Here is a 6,077-nt window from a genome sequence, read left to right as displayed (position 1 = left end):
TCTCTCATTCATGGATGCTGGCAGAAGTCATAATACTCCCGGGTCAGAGCCAAAAGACTTTATTATTTATGGCAAGAGCAGTAGTGACAGTACCAGTATTTTCTCATGCCAGTTCCCAAGCCCAACTCCCACAGGAAGATGTGAAGAGAGACAGGTGACAGGTGACATGAACACATTGAGTGGGTTTTGTAACAGGAATGCAGAGACTGCGAAGCTTGATTCAGGCTTCTCTAAAAATGCAGCTGTTATTGCCTTGGTTCACAAGAAATGCAAAAATGCAAGAGCCCCATGGAATCAGCCAGTGACACGGAATTGCAGGTTTGGGAATAGGTTTGCAAGTGCAGATGATTGAGCTACTTCTACAAGTGAAAATTGGATTTTGTGAGAAAAAGAAAAGGGAAACAGAAACAAAGAAAGCAAAGGTCTTGTTTTTTTTACTTTTTTTTTTTATTTTTTTAATGTTTATTTTTTAGAGAGAGAGAGAGACAGAGCATAAGTCGGGAGGGGCAGAGAGAGACACACAGAATCCGAAGCAGGCTCCAGGCTCCGAGCTGTCAGCACAGAGCCTGACACGGGGCTCCAACTTGTGAACCGCAAGACTATGACCTGAGCCGAAGTTGGACACAACCAACTGAGCCATCCGGGCACCCCCCAATACAAGGGTCTTGTATTGAAAGGAGCAAACTATGGATCGCTGAAGACAATGAATTATATTACTATATGTACATTCAAGTTCAAGAGAGCAACTGAAAAATAAAACTATTCACATAATTGAAAGCTTAGAATGGGATTGCTACATCCTCATCTGAGGGTATAATTACTACTTTGATTCATATTTTTCTGATTCTGAACAAAGGTGATTTTAATTCTTTCTGGAAACCATGTCCATAGACTTATGGAGTGTGATGCTAAATCTGGGTGTTCATGTCAGAACTACACTGAACTAGGACCAGTTAGGGTTGAAACAGAACACCATGCATGTGCCGCTGATGACCAATCTCTTTCTTCAGCTCCGACTTATCTGAGTCAGCCTCCACTGTGTTTAATATTTCTCCCTGGAATTGAACTCATCATTGAATTTTCCTTCCACACATACTCTTCCTCTATTATTTCAATATTAGAAAAGAAACATGCAAATTAGGAAGCGCATTCACCTAGTTTCTCAGGCCACATACGGCGACGGGAGACTTGCTCACTCCTCCTTGTACATCGCACAGATCCAATCATTTACTTCTCATAACTCTGGAATCTATCCATCTCTCTGCATTTTCACTGCCACCCACCTAGTCCACGTTACCACGGTCTGGATGCCCGCACTAGTCTTCCAAGGGTCTCTCGTGGTCTTCCGTTTCATTCTCTTCAGTGATGCCATACTTATCTTCAAATGGCTTCATTTATCTTGAAGATAAATTTTAACCTTTTTCATATATGTGATCAGGCCATTCATCTTCTGAGCCCCATAGCCCACCTCTCTTCGATGGAAGTTCTATGCTTTTGCGGGAGCGTCCTTCAATGTCCTGCATTGCTCAGAGAAATACTCACCTCACACCCTCTCCATAGACTACCCCTCCTCTTGTATGTCCTCTCTACCTAGGTTAGCATTTACTTACTTCTTTCTACAGTCTCAGCTTTCACATCAAATTTTCAAGGGTCCCTTCATAGACCTCAAAGCGGTTTAAATTGCACAATCTGTACATTGCTAACACGCCCTGTGTATTGTACACTGTTTTATTTTATTTTTATTTTTTCCTGTTTCTTTCTTTTTGAGAGAAAGAGAGACAGAGTGTGAGTGGGGAGGAGCAGAGAGAGGGCGACACAGAATCTGAAGCAGGCTCCCGGCTCCGAGCTGTCGACGCAGAGCCGGATGCAGGGCTGGAACTCACAGACAGCGAGATGGTGACCTGAGCCCAAGTCTGCTCAACCAGCTGAGCCACCTGGGTGCCCCTGCACACTGTTTTAAAATTCGTGTATATGCATGATTGAATCCATGTCTTCTCATAAGTAACTTCAGTGAGGGCGTGAATGGCACTCATCTTGTTCTCTTGGTCACTAAAATCCCCTCAGCACTTAAAAGTCTGTAGGTGAAATTTAGGCAAATCATTGACAAATGCATTGTAACTATTCTTCCCAGAGTACCTGAAATCCATGGGATTTGTTACTCAGAACGATAATATTTAGAATATTCACATACAAATGTATATTTCAACTAAAAATATTCTTTTTGAGGTTAGACCTCCTTTTATTCTCATTTTGACATTATGACAAGGTTTCTGGCTTTCTGGTTTTTTGGTTTTTTTTTTTTTTTTTTTTTTGCCTGTGTTTTGCACACTTGAAAACCAGGAGGAAATTAGAGAATATTTGTCAAATTTCAAGCCTGCTTATCAGCAACACTTCAGGTGCTTTAAATGGAAGAGGAGAAACATCCACAAGAATAAAATCAGTGAATTCTTCCGTTTACTATTTCTAGCAACAGTAAAATCAATTGTATCTAAGAGGCAAAACAGTATGCTAATTACACCTTTTATTCAGGATTGTCAGCTAAGAGGGTCAGCTTTCACTTTCTACAGCATTATATTAACCCTTTACAGATCTAACTTCTTAAAATATGACAAAATGATCACTGCTTTCATTTACTAAAGGTTTTGTTCTAGGTGTTATTAGAAGGAATTCTCATGAATTATTTTATAGCAAAAGCCCAACAAAAATTAGGCAATAGATCATAAATCAGCAAATGTTTACTGAGTATCTACTCTGGGCAATCAATGTTGTAGCTGATGGATCAATTGCAAGGAACAAATTAGATACAAAAATCCATGGTCTCTTGTAATTTGCATGCTAGCATGGGGAAATGTATCAAAATGAATAAATCAACTGCATACTGTATTAGAAGATGATAAGGGATATAGAGAAACATAGAGCTGGCAGTAGGTTTGGGGAGAAGTTGTGGCAAAGATTCCCTCCTTGACTAAGCTCTACTCAGCCTACTAAGCTCTACTCTGAACTCTTGGCAAGTATGGTTTCTCGGCTTCCATGGTCATCTCTGCATTACCCAATTTCATTGAGAATCCTGCTATCAGTTTAGTCAGAATCCTTGATATCTAATATGGGTCCTCAACCTCTACCATTCCCCAGGTGATGTCCTAGCACTCTGGCCCGCCTTCAGCAAGAAGCCCGTAGGTGAGTTTAGCCAGAATCCGGCCCCATCGTCACCTCTGATGTTTCCTCTTGGTAATTCTCCACTCTGCTCCTTGGCTATAAATTCCCACGTTTCCTTATAGTGTATGGAGTTGAGCCGAATGCATCCACCAACTACTTTCCTCTTGGGGAGAATGGTGGAAATTTCCTAAACCTGATACAAATATAAGAAATAGAGAATAAATATCATCCTGCAAATCACGTATATGCATTGGTTATATTTTATTCATAGACTTTTTTTTTTTTTAACCTTTGTTTTTGGTGTCTTTCCATGGAAAGATTTTCTTTAAATCCTTTGGAGCCTATCGGTATTACAATCTGCCCACTACTCTTGTGCTTTATTGTGTTTTTCTCAAGGTGTCCTTCGCAACCTTAAGTCACCGGGTTTTCTGATATCAGTTGTTCTAAAACATAAAGTGTTTATTTTTCATTTTCTATTTGACATATGCACAAAGTGTATTTTGGGGTCATTTTGTCTAAGTCAATTAGTTGCAAATGCAGTAAGTGCAAAAAATGGTACTGAATATAGTAAAAATCAAGTAACAATCCCAGTCTTGTAGGACTGTCTTTAGCTACAGTGAATGGAGGCCCTTAACTAGGGCTCTAGGCTTAACACATGGAAATGAACCAGAATGAAAATATAGTTTTATATAAAATTTTTTCAGTTCTGTGTTTAAAGCTAGTTAATTGTCAAGTTTAGGTTATAGAACATGTTTTACTTAACTTTTATTTTGAAAGAGAGAGAGAGAGAGAGAGAGAGAGAAGTGGGGGAGGGGCAGAGGGAGAGGAAGACAGAGGATCTGAAGCAGGGTCCCTCCTGACAGCAGCAGGGAGCCCAATGCAGGGCTTGAACTCAGCAACTGTGAGATCATGACCTGAGCAGAAGTCAGATGTTTAACCACCCACTGAGCCACCCAGGTGGCCCAGCGTAACACTTTTTTTAAACTATTATTTTATTATTATTCTTAACTTACTAATGCTTTTAAAAGTTTATTTATTTTTGAGAGAGACAGGGAGAACATAGAACCTTAGGCAGGCTCCAGGCTCTGCGCTGACAGCTCAAAGCCTGATGCTAGAATCTATGATCCAGGAGATCAGGACTGAGGCTTAACCAACTGAGCCACTCAGGCGCCCCAGGAACAGTTTTGTTGTTGTTGTTTTTGTTGTTGTTGTTAATGTTTATTTATTTTTGAGAGACAGAGTGAGAACGAGGGAGGGGCAGAGAGGGAAGGAGACACAGAATCTGAAGCAGGCTCCAGCCCTTGAGCTATCAGCACAGAGCCCGTCGCAGGGCTTGAACTGACGAACTGCAAGATCATGACCTGAGCTGAGGTCGGACACTTAACTGACTGAGCCACCCAGGCACCCCAAACACTGTTTTAAAATGAAACCGGAGAACATAGCCTACAAAGAGCTAAACCACAAGAATATTTCTCTGAAAAGGTGAGATGATGGAAATGGAGAGGTGATGAGAGAGAGTTCCAGAGGATAGTAGGAGGAAAACAAAAATCCGAGGAAAGGCGTGAGAGCTAACAAGGCCAGCATCACACAACCACTGTAACTCATGTTTTACTTTGTTTTGTTTCATAGAAGACTTTTATTTTAATTTAATATTCTTTTTTAATTTTAGAAAGTGGTCTGCTGATGCTACATAACAGGAACAAATATTTGTTCTTGGACTAAGAGAACCCTTCCTCACATCAATTAAGTCATCAAATCTGTGTAGCTGGATGATATCCTCAGCGTTCCCAGATGCCTTCTCTTCTACGAGATCTATTTTGCTTGTTGTGTTAAAGTCTTTCTAATGCCAATTTGTTTCAACTTCCAGCGTTTCAAATGGAAGATCTTTATAAGTCAAAGGGCAAGCATCTTTGGTGAAGGAATGTAGATTCTCTTTTGTTGGCATCTACTCATCAAGTCCCTTATCTAAAACTGTATCATAACAGAAGGCTCCAAAGATTGCAGGAACCTCTGGAGCTCTGAACAAACTGACCACATATTCACTTTCCAATGCCCTCTCTGTCATACAGTCCATCATCATGGCACAAGAATGCCCATAAGACGTATTCACTTCTCCTTGCTCATGACCTTTGAAAGTAAGAAACTAAATTCCTCGGGACTTGGTCACCAGGGTGTACATGTTCCAAGGCTGTTTGTCCACAAGAGCTGGAATGGACTTCCAGGATTACCACCCACTCAGATGCCTGGCAAATTGTAATGAGTTGAAATGGTTTTGTTCATCACAAAGATAGGGTCAGCATCATTTTTCTCAATGTGTTTAGCTTCACTCTTCTCAGTTCGTGGATAACTGCATGTCTTTGTCTTTACTAAGGAGATCCTTCTGCATTTCATCAGTTCTGTCCATGACAGCTAAGAAGCTGGCCATGGTGCTAGAAATCTCTAGCCAGTCATGCCATACCACCACCAGGGGCTGCCTGCTAAAGCTGAAGCCTACCGACCCCCAAGGACATTGCCCCTTTTGTGGCCCTTGTGCTCCCATATTTTTCTTTTTCATAAAGTTTATTCATTTATTATTTCTGAGAGAGAGAGAGAGAGAGAGAGAGAGAACACAGTGGGGAAGGGACAGAGAAAGAGAAGGAGAAAGCATCCAAAGCAGACAGAATCCAAAGCAGACTCCTGGCTCTGAGCTGTCAGAACCGAGCCTGACGTGAGGCTCAAACTCACAAACCATGAGATCATGACCAGAGCTGAAGTTGGACGCTAAACCGACCCAGGCACCCCTGTGCTCCCATGTTTTAATCTCACTAATGAAAATGTCAGTTGTCTTTGTAAAATTTTTGTCAAATGACACTTATCTGTAAACCACTACATACTTCTTCTTTCCAAAAATTTAAGCATTTTAGAACTATAAATTTATTGAT

At 40.9% G+C, this 6,077-nt stretch overlaps 1 pseudogene; it reads right to left on the bottom strand.

Moving 5' to 3' along the window:
* Window positions 1–3,118: 3,118 nt before the first annotated feature.
* Window positions 3,119–5,666, bottom strand: LOC109267665 (39S ribosomal protein L39, mitochondrial-like; annotated as a pseudogene).
* Between the last annotated feature and the right edge of the window lie 411 nt (window positions 5,667–6,077).

The sequence above is a fragment of the Panthera pardus genome, unplaced genomic scaffold, assembly GCF_024362965.1.
Source record: "Panthera pardus isolate Hobbes unplaced genomic scaffold, ASM2436296v1 HiC_scaffold_2, whole genome shotgun sequence".
Classification (NCBI taxonomy): Eukaryota; Metazoa; Chordata; class Mammalia; order Carnivora; family Felidae; genus Panthera; species Panthera pardus.
The sequence above is the reverse complement of the archived record's forward strand: the minus strand, read 5'-3'. Positions and strand labels throughout refer to the sequence as shown.